At 46.9% G+C, this 15,977-nt stretch overlaps 1 long non-coding RNA gene across 2 annotated transcripts in view; it reads right to left on the reverse strand.

Annotated features, from left to right (window-relative positions):
• Positions 1-209: 209 nt before the first annotated feature.
• The window catches only part of LOC142361756 (uncharacterized), a 93,981-nt gene continuing 78,213 nt past the window's right edge, over positions 210-15,977 (reverse strand). For both annotated transcript variants that reach the window (XR_012764362.1, XR_012764361.1), the window contains exons 4-6: positions 10,075-10,203; positions 2,755-2,850; positions 210-550 (exon numbers count right to left, since the gene is read on the reverse strand). This is a non-coding gene — a long non-coding RNA (uncharacterized LOC142361756). The remainder of the gene's footprint in view (positions 551-2,754; positions 2,851-10,074; positions 10,204-15,977) is intronic.

A 15,977-nucleotide genomic window follows, 5' to 3' on the forward strand; every position in this document is an offset into this window, starting at 1 on the left:
GGAAGTTGAACTTCCTTGCACCAAAGAATCCAGCCATGAGCATGCGAATTCATCTGAGAGCAGCTTGTTAGTAGCACCTAGATATTACAGCAATTGGTGAGCTATAAATACCAAAGGCAGACATAATATTAAACAGGCTGTGTCATCAATTAGCTAATGACAGCAGCATAGAAACATTGGATAAAAATAACCTGTAATAGCACAATCCTTTCATCTTACCCCCCTCCTACTCTCCTTCACCCAGAAATGAGCAGCTCTGGGACACCTCATTTTTTACTATTAATAATTTAGGAGCTGTAACGTTCTGCGATGAGCAGTGTCTGATCTGCAAAACATTCACTTTTTCAGATTGCTTTACACTTCCAATCATTTTCCAGAAGCAAAGCTGGTGAAAAAGAGGGTTTAATGCACAGGATTCTTTCAGGTAATGACGTGGAGCATGTGGCGCAGCTTCTCAATGGAGTTTGTTTTGTTCGTTGACATTATGGTGATGGCAACAGCTGCCCATTGTGCTTCCGTGTGGCACAGGCACAAGGGATGGTGGGGGTTCCTGGAAAAGAAACTTAGCGTTATGTTGATTCCAGGGTTTGGATTTGCAGCTGTGGATCAGACCCCATGAATGCAACTCAGACCAATAAATACCTGGACTAACCTTGTCAGAGATGATGCCAGTGTCACAGTCTGCCTTGTGCTTTCACCACACATCACCCAGCAGACTCCTGATGCACAGCTTGGTGCTATTAGAGGGCAAATCCTGTTCTGGGTGGAGAAATCTGGCTCCCTGCAGAGCACTGACAGCAGCCCCTGTGTTTCTCCTTGCTCATGTTCATGTCCCTGGGCAGAGGATGAGGCTGCGGTCCCCACGTCAGCCCTGAGCATCCCCATGGCACTTTCTTGGTCCACAGAAATGCAGAGGGGTTGAGAGGACCGACCTGCCCATCACTAAGGAGCAAAGCACCTTTCCCTCTGGATGTGCCTGTCCTAGCTGAGCACAGGCTTTTTGAGGCACAGATAAACAGTCATAACTGCATGGCTCTGGCAAGGACAGAGAGCAGATTTCCTTCACCACTTCTGTTCAAAACTGACTGCCAAGTTTAAAAGGTCATGAAGGAGGAGGATACAAGGAAAGGCGGGTGCAGACAGACTAATCCACAGACAGTGTGAGCATGCACGCCCTGTTCCTGAAGTTTATCAGCCTGAGAAAACCCCTTGGCAGGTTTCCAGAAGAAAAATGGAAACAGCGAGAGCTCTCCTGAGTCCATTTCCCAGCCATTAACCCCCTTCTCAAGCTTTTTTTTTTTTTTTGGCAAGGAAATGTTCTGGATGTTAGAGGCTGACCTGAGAGCTGGAGTCTGGGAACCTTTTTTCCCCTCTAAGTTTCTCTCTGTGGTTTAATAATAGCTCAGGATCCCTTATATAAAACAAGACAAATGAGCCCTGACTTTCTATAGGTTCCTAAGTGGGCACAGGGCTGACTGGCAGGCTGCCGGGGTGCTCCCTGCCTCTCAAAGCCTTGGTGCTGCTGCTTGCCCGTGCCACCGCTGAGCTTGTCCCCAGACTTCAGACGCAGCCCTGGGCTCCTGCTTCCACCTGGCCCCCGGACAGGGAGCGCAGGCAGCTCCCGGGGGCATGGAGAGCTGCTTTTAATGATGTTTTAACTCAGATGGTGTGTAGTGCCGTAATGAAAGCAGTGCCTGCTACTCTCTGCCCTGCCCCAGCCGTTTTTGTTTTGTTTGGTTGACAACACAGCAACAGTTTAAGATTTGGCCCATGTGGATTAAGCCCTGAAGCAGACTGTGTGTGATGCTGGGGACAGGGATTCACAGAGGCAAACTTTCTGCTAATTTTTCCAGTCCCTTTTATAGTCAGAGAGCAGCCATCTCCTCTGCAGGGTGATTCAGAGAGGCTAAATTAAGCTCTTTCTCTGAATCAGCCTCCTGGGCAACTCGCTTTGCAGTTCCCATCTCTACTACAGCCTCCAGCGCTGCAGCTGGACCAGAGCTCGAAGCCCAAAGCTGGCTGAGAAAAACAGGGGTCTTGGGGTGCTCCAGCTCCATGGGGACAGGTCTGGACCAGCCCAAGGGAGGCACCTGCCCCCCAGGGGGGGAGGTCTCTCCACTGCCTTTGCCTGTGTCACGTGTTGGTGACTTGGGGAACCTGGGATTCCCCAGAAAATCTGTGATCTGGGGGATCTCCTGATAATCCTGCATAATATCTGGGCATAGTTATGAGTCGAGAAACCCCTGCAGAGCCAGCTGCATGGTCTGCACTCCCCTGAGCTTAGCGGCTCAAGAGACAAATGATGGCAAGAGGGAGAAATGCTGAACCCGATCTTGAGCAGAGAAGAGAAACTGTCATGACGCAGCTCTCCTCTCCACCAAAGCTTCCTGCTGCTTTTTAACAAAGTCAAAACCACTTTGTTTCTGTTTAAATAACAGAATTGCATTGGAAATGTTGAAACTTCAACATTTGACTGTAACACATACCTGTGTGCAAGCAGCAATGTCCTTGTCTGGTTGCAGGGAGCTGGTGCTCACTGGTGGGCGGGCTAGAGCAGCCTTTAAAGAAAGGCTCTGGCTAAACTGTGCTGTTGGGAATACCCAGGCTCGTAGCGGAGAAGACCAAGGCAATGAAAACAGCGGTGGAGAAGTGGGAGAAAAGAGCTGTGATGGGCACAGACGGTGAGAAGATGGAGCTGGCCAGGAGGGAAGGGTGGGAGGCAAGCGAGCGTGTGAGGGGCCGGCTGGGACTCACCTCTTGGCGATGGTGGGAGCTGCAGCTCATTCCCAGGCAAGCAGGCGGTGACTCCTCTCTCTGCTCCTCCTTCCCACTTCTGGCTTTTCTGAAGCGCTAGAAGTTGCAAGCGGGGGTGATTTAGCATGTCACTGCTGAAGGTGGGAGGCTTTGTGGTGATTAGCCTACCGCTAATTAGGAATATCTTTGGGTATTTCTTTGGAAGAAAACACTGATCCATTTATAACAAGTCACCACTTGCAAAGCAGTTACCTGAAATGTTTTACCCTTTCTATATAAAGAATTAACTTTTAAAAAATTTTAAAATCAAAATATATCAAAGATGTCTGTCAAGAAAGATTGGTCTTTGTAATTTAAATGTTGCAAATGTGTCCTGTGAAATGTCTGCAATAAGTCTTGGTTTTACTAGTTTTTAAAAGAATATTAAAAAACCAAAACAAACCACAAAAGCAAGCACGACTAACTCCTCAGAGTATAAAAGAGACATTTTATTTTTCCTAAACAGTGACAGACTTCTGAAATCTGAAGGCCTCTCTGCACATACACTTCCATGTAAATAGTATAATACTCATGTATTTTTTCCTCATTCTTTTTTACTGTTGACTTCCCTGCCTGGCTGCATGTACAAGTGACGGAGGGGACTCTGATCTCTTCCACGCTTGGTTGTGAGAAACAAGTTTAACGCAGGAGCTGCTTGGTTGGGATACCTGCGACCTTTGAGTGCCCAGCTTGTTGCCTGCTATGAATGTTGGACTGTTAAAATATGGCTGTTTTATATGGAGCCAAAGATGGAAATAGAGCTGGTGTCAAAACTGTTTTATGTGCAGTGAGCAGAAATGACTTTAGTGAACGTTTAAGGTGAAGCAGAACACAACGGTTGAAGTGAGGGACCAAGACGGATTTTAAGCAATGAAGCTTCATGCTAGAGCTGAAAACTGATCTGAGGTGTCATGTGCACAGTGTCTGAGCCTTATTTATTCTCAGATATCATAATTATATTGCAAATATCCTGATCACAGAGGTCTCTGCCCTGCAAGTCAGCATGGCGTGAGGGCAGCCACTCTGCTGTGACCACTGCCAGTCAATGTGGCCTCTTTTTTTCGGTGCATCCCCAACCTATCTGCTTGTGGCCTCAGGTTGCTATTTCTCATTTTGTTTGTGGGCTGCAGAGCCAGTTGGAGCAAAGACTGAGTCTTAGGTACAACCCCTACCCTCTTCAAATGAAGCAGAGCAAGAAAGGATGAGGTCTGCTGGGGTCAGAGGGGTGTTGTGTCTCATGTACTTCAAGCTCTGCACTGGAAGTGCTGCTCCCTGTGACTTGAAGGAAGGAAACTAAATGCCATCTTATTTTCTGAACCTTTCTAACAGTGATGATGATGAATTTGGCTGAATAAATTAAAACACTTGAGAGCTTAAAGGGGGATGAAATGTTACTTTGTTTATTTTCAAAAAATACATACCATTTTTTACAATATTTTCATACCTCATTAAGTTCTCTTGTGTTTTAATTTCCTTCTCAGAAACTGTATGATGTGCTGCTCATTGCTTAAACTCAGAATGGGATTTTCATCATTGATACTATCTGTTTAAAATGTTTGATAGATAAATTCCTTTTATTTCCCCTTTTCTACCTACCCCAGGGCTTAAATAGCTCATAAGCAACAACATCAACAAAAATTGTTTTGTTATTCAAATGAGACTTCTTTTCCCCACTGCAAATTCCTTCCTTCCCACAAACTGTGTTTTTTAGCAATAACAACTGCCTAAAGCTCTCTAACTTTATTTTGTAGGCAATCATTCTGGCCAAAACCAAACAAAATAGGGAGCCCATTAAGCTAGAGCCTGTTTTGCATACACCTGTAATAATTATTTAGATATGCACATCAAAATGAATAAGCTGTTGCACAACATAATTGGTTAATTTTGATTATGCAGGAGCATCATCTTGCTGCATTCATAAAGGCAGCTCTTGCTTGTAAGCTGGACAGTCACTAACCAGAGACGGGTAGGGTACTTCCCAAGTACAGGACAAGTATCTGTGAGAATGGGGCACTTTGTCATCTGTCCACAGATGCTTTTGGTACTTTCCTACTTGCTAACCACATGCTAGTTGCTAGAGACTTCTTGATGTACTCAATCAAGGGCTGGCACTCACAGAATTACCGATGTTTTGCCTATGTGTGTGTGTATAACAAATATCTAGAAATCTTCAAGTGCATCAAAATAATTAACTAAGGCTCACTGCAACCTAGTGAGGTATGATCAACCTCATTTGACAGATCGTTGAATGAGACATGGCTAGTTCAAATGACTTGACCAATGTTGACTTGCCCTTGCAGCAGAGTTGGGTTCAGAGCTGCAGTGTGATATTGAGACAGCTGCCATCTCACAGCACCTTTCTGTGCTTCTGGAGCAGAAAAAATTGAAACAGTACTGTGAGCCTTTTGCATATGGACTCTTCAGGTGGCCAGGTGGTGCCATGGCAGCTGAGAAACCAAGCACAGGAAGGGAGCTCCTCTCAGGCAGCATTGAGGAGAGCAGGCAGATGGGCAGATGTGTGTTTCAAGGGGTAGGGGGTAGCACAGAGCCGGTGCTCCCAAAGGGAAGACCCTGCTGCTGCCAAGCTGTCCACCCTGCTCTGGCTCCAGGTTGTCATCAGAAACAGGGGTATGGCACCAGGTGGCACAAGAGGTGTCGTCAGGTGGTAGTTACTGGCGTTGGAGGTGGGCAATGAGAGTTGCTGACGTGGGCCTGCACAGTGATGTTGGCTGTGGGGAGGCTTGGGGACACAGTCACAGGCAGTGGAGAGTGAATGGGTTTTATCACAGCGAGTAGTCTGAGGAGGGCCTGAGTCACTATTTTCCAAACAGCTTGAAGAGTTCAAAGTGCCTTTTCCTTTACATCTACTAGTCTGTGTGGCAGATGCTAGCCACCCTGTTGTCTGCCCTTCAGCGCTTTGTGACTGCCCCAGCACTGCTGATGGAAGGGCTCACTTAAGCTTGCACCGATCTGCTGTGTGGAGAGCCTACCAGCTTGTGCAAACATAGCCACAAAATGGACTTGAAACTCCTCATGCTGATTTTCCATCAATTAGACTAAGGAAAACTGCAGAGACTCCTCCGCTGGCAGTATTGTGCAGGCAAGAGAGCTAGCAGGTGGCAACACAGCCATGGGATGGGAACCTTTTTAATCAGCACGTTTGCCTGCAGAGAGCACCTGTATCTGTCTCCTCTGTATCTCCTATAGCCACCACAATTGATTTCTTGGCAGCTGGAAACTCTTTTGAGCACAAGTTCTTAACAAGCCAAAGGAGAGCATGGCATCAGGTAAGTGCTGTTGATTAACCAAACTGGCCTTGGGGCTTCTCTGTGAACAGAAATCATTCAGGTCTGGCCATAAAAGCAACCTTACTACAAGGAGTGGGGTGGGGGGAAGCCCAACCCCAAGCAAAGCTAAGGCAGTAGATAAAAAGGCAGCAATACTAAAACAGATGGTGAAATCAGTGGCTGTAGGTCACTGGCATCTGGCAAGTGAATAGTTTCCCAGCACAGACTTCTCTCCTGGGACAGAGCTGTGTGATGATGTTAGCTGCTGGCTGGTCCAAGGGTGTTGTGCTGAGGCCCAGCTCTGGGCAGGATTTTGGCTGCGGTTGGGCAAAGGAGCAGGTGACCTCTTTGTATCTGTGAGGGAGGTCTGGAGGCTCAGATTGAACAGATCCTGGGCAGGGAGAGCTGAAGTATGTGTTCAGTTTTCCATGCATTTGAACACCTTTCCCTTTTCTTGTTCTGTTTTTTGCGGAAGAAGAGGGCTCTGCCTTATTCTGTGGACAAATGACTTCAGCTGGACATCAAGCCACGCAATTTCAGGTGCCCATTGCCAAGGCTTTCAGAACTGTGGGATGAAGGGAAAGGCAAACATACCCAACCAAGAGGGTTGTCGTCAGCAGCACTGAGTCTAGTTGGACTAGTGGTGTTCCCCATGGGTCAGTACTGGGCCCAGTCTTGTTCAACTTCTTCATCAATGACCTGGATGAAGAGCTAGAGTGTACCCTCAGCAAGTTTGCTGATGGCACAAAACTGGGAGGAGCGACTGATACACCAGAAGGTTGTGCTGCCTTTCAGCGAGACCTGGAAAGGCTGGAGAGTTGTGCGCAGAGGAACCTGATGAAGTTCAACAAGGGCAAGTGCAGGGTCCTGCACCTGGGGAGGAACAACCCCATGCACCAGTACAGGCTCAGGGCTGACCTGCTGGAGAGCAGCTCTGCGGAGAGGGACCTGGGAGAGCTGATGGACAACAAGTTGACTGTGAGCCAGCAGTGTGCCCTCGTCGCCGAGAAGGCCAATGGCATCCTGGGGTGCATTAGGAGGAGTGTGACCAGCAGGTCGAGGGAGGTTCTCCTTCCCCTCTACTCTGCCCTAGTGAGGCCTCACCTGGAGTACTCTGTCCAGTTCTGGGCTTCCCAGTTCAAGAAAGATGAGGAGCTACTGGAGAGAGTCCAGCGGAGGGCTACGAGGATGATGAGGGGACTGGAGCATCTCTCCTACGAGGAGAGGCTGAAGGAGCTGCGTTGGTTTAGCCTGAAGAAGAGAAGGCTGAGAGGGGACCTTATAAATGCCTATAAATATCTGAAGGATGGGTGTCAGGAGAATGGGGCCAAACTCTTCAGTGGTGCCCAGTGACAGGACAAGGGGCAATGGGCACAAACTGAAGCAGAGGAAGTTCCATCTGAACATGAGGAAGAACTTCTTCCCTCTGAGGGTGATGGAGCACTGGAATAGGCTGCCCAGGGAGGTTGTGGAGTCTCCTTCTCTGGAGATATTCAAGACCTACCTGGACAAGGTCCTGTGCTGTCTGCTGTAGGTGACCCTGCTTCGGCAGGGGGGTTGGACTAGATGACCCACAGAGGTCCCTTCCAACCCCTAGCATTCTGTGATTTCACCAGTACGGTTATTTTCCCTATATATTTATGTCCCCAAACCCAACGAGTGTTATGAGCTGGGATACATAGAAAGCCTTTTCCCTGGACCCAAGGGGCATGTTTTGTCCAAGAAGAATGTGATGACATTGCTGAAATGATGTAGAAAGGGAAATCTTGCCCTGACTTGCTGTAGGTGTTGTCTCGGCTGTGAGGGACATGAAGCAGTTCTTCTAGTCTGGACTAATCCATGAGAAGAAAGTCATGCTCTGCATCTCTTTAATGTACTTTTTTTGCCCTGGTTGGAGGTGGCATCGAGGAGACACCTGGTTAATGAACAAGGAGGGCTTTTTGATGGCAACCCAGAAGGCGACTGCTGCCTTTTGTCATCTTTTGTGTTTTGGTTATTAAACCCACAAGCGGCAGTTGGGCAGATTGTGAGGAGAGTGAACATCTGGGATGAGAGTTTCCATCAGATGTTGCACTAGCTGCTCTTGAACGCACACTGCGGAATTTGGGAAATAAGAACTGGGAAAGGGAACTGAAATTCCTAAGTGTGGATGCTGACCCCACAGCATGAGCATTTCTACACAGCACTTTGAGATTTCTCCATTGACTATTAGCACAGCCCTGGACCTTGTTATAACTCTGAGCTATTCTGTGTGAAGTACCTTGATTTGTGGATAAAAACCACTATTTAAGAGCTAGGAATCAGTATGATCTGGGGTTTTTTTAATATGCTCTAATCTTCTAGTCCTGAAGCGGAAGATTTGAAGTGTGACATGAGAAGTGGTACTGCAGAAATTACTCTCAGCATGTCTGGATTTGCAGAAGAGAGCATATCTGGACAGCTAAGCCCTGCAGGTTTCTCCAAGGGGGACTTTTAGGCTGTCTGAGTTTTTTCCACCACTCCCTTGTTGGACTCTCTCGTTCACTGCATGGTTAATGCAGTGAAGGTGAGTCTTTTCTCGCAGTTTTGATCATTGTGCTTCCCTGTGAGGTTAAGGGCAGGAGGTGGGGAGGACAAGACTCCAAAAACCTGTGGTAAACGAGTGTGACAGGAGACAGGCTCTGTGCTGAGAAAGCAGAGCTGGCTCTCAGGCAGGCATAAGGAATCACAGATGCTTGATCCTTGGGCGCTGCTCCTGGGGGTTAGATGGGTTTTGCAGCCTGGCAGGGAGCAATGGTTGTTTACTCCCTGCCTCAGCTGATCCTACCACTGACACTGTTGCAGGAGTTGTCCTGGTGTTTTGTTGAAGGGGCTGGCTGGTCTCTGTAATTGGCACGGGAGGGAAATGGCGCAGCCCACAGCTGCTGAAAGAAAAGGTCTCGGCTCAGACAGCCCAGTTGCATGGCCTGGGAAATGGAGCTCTTTGGCTTTATCCCTGCCAGTTGGTGTCTTTTCCGCTGCTCCTTTTCTCTTCAGTGCCTCAAATCCACAAAGCACACCAGCCTGTCATTGTCCCATAGCCTCTAATGACTGGCAAGCATGCTCAAAGCAGTGCACGTAGCCTGGGGTGAAGCCACATGTGTGCTGAAGAGCCTTCATCACGCTGTGACTCCCAAATATCAAATTCTTGTCTGCTGCTTGGCAGCTTTCTAGGTTGGCTGTAGCATTCAAGGAGGGGTTGGTGAGAAGAGAAATAAGCCTGATGTTTATTCCAGAATTGTACAGAAAAGAGCTGGAAGGGGCCTTGAGGGTCATCTAACTGTTCTTGTGCAGGATCCGTTTGACCTAAAGCATCAGCTATATCTGAACTTAAACCAAGTCACGTTTGCATATAAAGAAGCCTGCGGAGAGCCAGAATTTCATTGTCTGAAAGTAGACAGAGACCCAGATCTACTTCGCTGAAAAAGGCAAACTGTACTTAAAAAGATGTTCTTGAAAATTTGGGTGATTTTCTCAATGCTGTGAAATGTCTTAGTGTAACTTCAAAAATCAATTACTTTCTTTTACACTAAACAATGATTAAGCTGTTCAGATGACTTGGGAACCAAACAGCTGCATCATCCAGAGAATGAGAACTTCAGGAAAGGACCATAGTGATTGCTTAGATGCTTGCCTTTGATTAAATTAGAAATACAGGTTTTCCTCCCCACCTCCCCTTTTCCTCCAGCTCTGAGATGGGCTATGCAGTAGGCTTTGAACTTGTCTTTTACATTCTTGTACCTGCCTCTGAACCCATCTTGTAATAAATATTTGAAAGTTTGACTTTAGCTGCTCCAAATGGTTTCTAGATTCCCAGATGAAATGCTAAATTGCCTAAAAGAGGAGCCTGAAGATGAAACAAACTCTGCAGTAGCAAAGCAGACCTGAAGATTACATATTTCAGTAATTGATAAAAGTGCCACCTTTTCAGAGCCTTAATAAAAGAAAGAATCTGTGTATTAAAGCCCCAGATTACCTGGGCAGACTCTGTAGCCATAGAAATCAAAGCCAAACTGTCAGTACTCCCTCTGTTATCCTCTGCTTTCCAGGTGGTGAACTTCTCTTCAGAAGGAAATTTTTTTCTGTGAGAACCTAGAAGGAAATCCTGGAAAACAGATAGAGGTTAATAACCTTGATTTGCAACAGAAAAAATGGGGGCAGAAAGTAAGATATTTAACTCATGCAAAGCTGAGTAGTCTGCAGGCAGCAGGGTGATGGTTTGCCCAGGCATCGGGAAAGTAACTTTTAATTCCTCACCATTTGACTTGCTGTTATGGGAAGGGACACGTGTCTCTTTTCCTTGTGCAAGAAGCTTGCTTCCCTGCTTACATCAAATCCATCCCTCTTTGTAATGGATCATTTTTGCGAGCACCATCATTGTGTTCATTTTGGTTCATACTGGGCTACAAGCTTGGGTTGAAGGTTTAGGTAATGCAGCTGCATGTATAGAAGACCCAACAGTGTGTAAGGGTGCTGCCGCCGAGGGGCTGGGGCAAAGCCTGGGCTCCGCGGGGGATTTATCTGGAATAACCAAGAGGGGATGTGTAAGCTGGCATTTGTGTCACAGGACCTGTCATTTTTAACATGCAACATGGTCTCACCCACAGGCTTAATTCTTGCTAAGACGCAGCATTAGCTTTAGTCAGGGCATTTTGAAAGCCCTGTTGCTGCATGCAGTCAGCCTATAGAAGTGTTTGGGAGTGATTTTCTGTTATTTTTATGATATTTCTGATGTCTATACGCATGGGATGTCCTGGTTGTGTGCAGCAGGGGTTGAATGTAGTGGGTAACGAAACACTCTGCATCCAGACGGGCCAGCAGCCTTGTGGGACAGCCAGATACTTGTGCTCTGCAGCTGACAACCCACCCAGGCCCCATGCCCAGACTGTTCGTGGTTCCAGGACACCTCTGTGCCTTCTCTGCCCGGCAGTTGGCTAGAGGGCTGTCTGTGCTTCTGTGCAATTCAGAGCAACCTTGATAGCCATGGTAGGAAACTGGGCTGCTGTAGGAGACCCAGAGCCTGTACCGCAGCTCAGCAGAGTGGTGCCTCATACCTGCGAAAGGCCAACATGGTCTGGTTGTGTATCCTGTGATGATGTATAGCACCTGAAAGCTTATTCTTTTCGTCAGTTCTTTTCCCCTGTGGGTTTTAACTTTCTGCTGCTACTTAACTTTGTAAAATAGTAAATGGCAAAAAATATATTCTTAGAAATTCATGCCTGAGGCTGGGGCTTTTTCTAAGTAGTTTCGACTCTGCAGAGGGAAGATACTACTAAGCAAAAATTACCATAATTAACTCTAGTAAACTGCCTGCCATTTGATGTCTGAGACTTAAAATCTTCTGTTGGGATCCAGACAGTTTTTGAAAACAAGGCCTCAATGGCCTAATTAAAAAAGAAAGGAGAAAGAGAGACAGGAGCAGGAAGACTAGTGATAAATCTAAACAAATCACGATGAACTGACAAGAGGAAAGGTAAATGCAGCCTCCCTTCTTGGTCCAAAATTATAGCCTGGGAAGACTGGATCTCATCTTGCTCCAACATGCTTTGTGAAGTGAATCCTCTGAAGTGAATGATCCCTGTTGCTCTGAATTTCATGTGGGACTCCAGTGAAAGGGAATTTTGGATCAGAGTGCTGTATTTCTCCGATTGTGCAAAACGGACAGATCCCCTTTAAGATATCCAGTCTTGGGAAAACACATCAGATTTTGAGTGAGTTCACCCAGAGGCAGCAGCAGCCTGGTGATGAATGTGGGCAGCACAAATATTTGTACAGCAATTAACTGTGCATGGCAATGATAATAGCACAAATATGCTTTTAGTAAGATAGTGCTCGTAACAGTTTAAATTGGTGCTGTAAATACATGGATTTCGTGGGAAGCAGGAAGATTTACACAAGCAGAAGTGCTCTTTCTGAGCTTGTAAGCTGTTATACTGCTAGTACCTTGGTGGGGGCAAGCAGATTTCAAAGGCGCAGAGCTTATCACGCAGGCGCGTGTGCAGCACGGCAGAGGTCAGGCATATTGCACCAGGGGAGGGTCTTCCCTTGCTCTTCTGCATGCTCAGACTGCTTAGCTGGCCAATGAAATGTGAGGGGATGAGGCTGTTTTTCTTCATCTTGTGCTGTAAGAAGCCTGGAAAAGGAGCCCACGTGAAGAGCAACCCCTAGAAGTGTGTGGTGGATTGCTGTTGCTTTCTAGATGCTTTCCAAGGGCTCTGACTGATGAAATTGGTTTGTGTTCTGCTGGAGGGGTTTTCCATCCCAAAGATGGTAGAGAAGCTTGCAGAGCACTTCCTGAACTTGGCTTACAGCCCCACAAGGCAAGATCATCCACATCTGTTGATCCACCCAGGTGTGTGGACAACCTGTCTGTGCCTGGTGGGAAGCATCCCTTGAAGCCCTGAATCGTGTTTTGCACTGCCCACAAGAATGTGGCCAGCTTTCCAGCAATGAGACCACTGGAAAAGCTTTGCTGCTGGGATATTTGGTGCTGAGAAGCTTTGGTGGTGCTGTACAGCTGGAGTATGGGTGAACATCTGACTGCTCTGCAGGCAAAGTGCATCACAGTGGGAGCTACCACCAAAAATAAGGGTGTTTGTTAGCTGGGGACCTCGTGGTTGTACCCACTCTTACTGCTGTGAGTGGAGGGAGCACATCTACAGACTCCAGCCCCAGGGAAATAGCCTGTATCTAGCTCTAGAGGTATACCAGTCTGGGCTGATGGTGGTGACCTTGCATGGACAAACAGAGCCATTTGTCCATGCAAGGACATCATTCCCTCTCAGCAGCTGGCTTCTGTTGAGAGGGAATCACTACCCAAAGGGGCAGCCAGGACATGCAGTGTTGTGCTGTGACTGTGTGAGGTCACACTCACGAGTTGAATGCTGACACAGGTGACCTGTGTCTTCCAGGCTGAGCTCTACCCTGAGCTCCTCTTGCAGCCTCCTGCACAGAAAGATGCCAGGAGACACGTGGGGCCTTTACAACCTCACAACTTTTGACTGAAGCAAAATAAGGAGCAAAGAAAACTGCTTGGAGGAGTTTGCACTTCTAAGAGAATAATCAGACTTTACCCTCAAGGAGGAGGTTCACTGGATTGTATTTTCCTGCTGGCTCTGATGATGGCTAGATATTTTCCTAAGCCTTTTAACGAGAGTAATTGTGTTCACCTTTCTCAAAGCCCTGATGCAATGCTGGGTTTCCCATCTGTCGCTTTTGGCATTAAGTGTCGTGGGAGAAGCAATGTCTTTTCCTTCTGATGTTGACTCATCTCCAGTTGTGGCTCTCTGATGTACAAGTGAGCTTTTGATTTTGGCTCCATGGATCCTGCTGTTCTCCCCAAGTCCACAAATGAGGCTGTAACCATGGCAATTCTCCTCCATTGCTGCTCAAACATCAATGTGGAAGACTCTCTATCTGACATTCTTAAAGGGAAAAGCAAAGCTTTCTTTGCTCTAAGATCTCAGAGCAGAAAAGAAGGAAGGAGTCAAGAAAGGCTTCTGGCCACTCTTTGGCTGTGGCTGCAGAGTGTCAAGGCTAGACATGAAGGCAGCCCTGGTGGGTCAGAGCAGAGACCTGTGATGATGCTACACTGTCACCAGCAGTGACCAGCAGCAAACAAGAACAGGGCAAGCAGAGAGTGATCTGCTCTCCGTACCTCTGTGCTGTGCTTGTCGGGACCTCAGAGGCTTCCAGGACCAGACATGGTGTCTCTGTGTGCAATAGTCCTACAGTATGGGCTAAGTCCCATTCCAGCTACAGACAGTTTGCAAAAGCTTTGACAAATGCTTCAAGCCTCTGTTTATCGATATGCTAAAATCCTGGGATAGGTTATGGTTTCTTTAAGGCTGCGTAAGTCCAGTGTGATTCCACTTACTAAACCAGGATCACCTTGTCAGTCCTTTCCCATGCTGCTACCATTACAGATGTCATCGCTGCATCCTGCCAAACTTCCTCAGGGCAAACTCCAAGAACAAATGAGAAAAAAGCTACTTTTTCGGCCAGTAGCACCAAGCTATCCAGCAACTAGAATAAACTAGACCAGTGAAAATATAATTTCTTATATCCTGTGGGCTGTAGGAGAGAAATTACTTATCTGTCTAATATAAGGAAGTCTAAAATGAGATGCTCCATGTTTAATGGAGGGTGCAGTTCAATAGTGCAGCAGAGCTGATCCAATGTCTTCCTGATCCTGAGCGTTTTTACTTTTCGTTTATATGTCTTTGGTGGTACAGCTATTGTCAGCTTTGATTTTGGTTTTGCTAGTCAGCTCCTGCTAGGATGATTAAACTCACAAAGTTGGCAGAAAAATAAACCTGGCCAAAAGTTTTCCCCCAGAACAGAGTCTAAGAAAGCACTTTCTGTCAGATTAGTGAGCTGAACTGGCTTCTATGAAGGGTCTGACACAAGGACGAAGGAGGGAGTGGGACCATGTGGCTGATAATCAGGTTGCGGAAAGGGAGGAGGAGGGGTAAGAAAACTTGTACTGACTTTTCTGGTGGCAGAAAACTTTGAAATAATTTTGTGTGTGGCAGAAACATGCCATTAGCTGTGAAACATAGCATTAGAGATTAATCCTGTCCCCAGATTTCCAGCCACAGTGATTGGGTCAGACTGTCTGTGTTAAATGCAGTGCAAAAGCCCTGCGTGAGGACAACATCTCTGTTTTCTGGGGAATGGATGCGCTTGGAGTTATGAATGATTTTGTCTGAAATTTCTCCCAGAAAGCCTCCAGAAGATTGTTTACATGCTTATGCCTTTTTCAACCTAATTATTCAGCAGAAGCCCCATGTGGATCTGCAGCGTATGGTAGCAGAAGCAGGGACACTGCTGGTAGACCTATTTTACCTCCCCAAACAACATTAGATGTGGCAAAGAAAGCAGCTGTCTATGCTACAGTTGTTACAAGCTGTTATTCCCACCTCCTACCTACCCTTTGAGATGATAATGTTGCCTGCAAAACACTGCAGTATATATACAGTATTTATGTGCTATAAATTGTAGTGCTTACTGTGAAGTGCACCGTGGTGATGGAACTCCCTTTTCTCTTTCCCTGTCTATCTGGGAGATGTATTTCATAGCTTGGTGGAAAGGCCCAGCAGCAGCTTACACCTGCAGCAGAAATTTCTCCCAGGAAGCCAGACACAGTTCTAGCTTCAGTTATAGGTGACTCAGTAGCTTGAGAAAGTACTTGGGGGTGATGGTGGCGGTGGGAACCACTGGAGCCTTGTGATGGTCCTGGATCCTGGAGAGCACTCACCTTTTTATTGGGATGGGTCAATCCACTGGACCTGCCCCTGGAGCACTGCATGAAAAACAACGTGATCTCCTTGTTGCATTCATGCTCCCTTGTGGTCCTGACAAGCTGTCTGGTCAAGAAGGCCCCTCCATGAATAGTAAAGTTGGCGCTTCCCATTCTGATCCGCCTTGATGGCTGCAGAAATGAAGCGATAAGTGGACCTTGCAGTGTGACACTATTGCCTGAAGATGAATGAAGCGAGGGATATATGCTAGTAAAACAGTGGGCCTGGGAGCTGTACAGGCAGAAGAGGTTCAGTGTAGTTGCAGGTAATTCTGATTGCCTACAACCTACCTACCAAAATGATTCGGACATTTTTCCGTAGTGAGCTCTTTACTGTTGGAAGGAAGTGGATATGGGAGCCAGCATGGTTCTTGCTTTGGGGGCTGAATAAATTTCAGGGGCTTTTAGTCTTGCATGCTAACAGTCTCAGGCTGACCAGCATGTGATCTATCTGGATCTATCACTTCACGTCATCTATCTGGATTTTTGTAAAGCCTTTGACACGGTCCCCCACAACATCCTTCTCTCCAAATTGGAAAGCCATGGATTTGATGGGTGGACTGTTCGGTGGATAAGGA

This window comes from Opisthocomus hoazin, chromosome 6, assembly GCF_030867145.1.
Source record: "Opisthocomus hoazin isolate bOpiHoa1 chromosome 6, bOpiHoa1.hap1, whole genome shotgun sequence".
NCBI lineage: Eukaryota > Metazoa > Chordata > Aves > Opisthocomiformes > Opisthocomidae > Opisthocomus > Opisthocomus hoazin.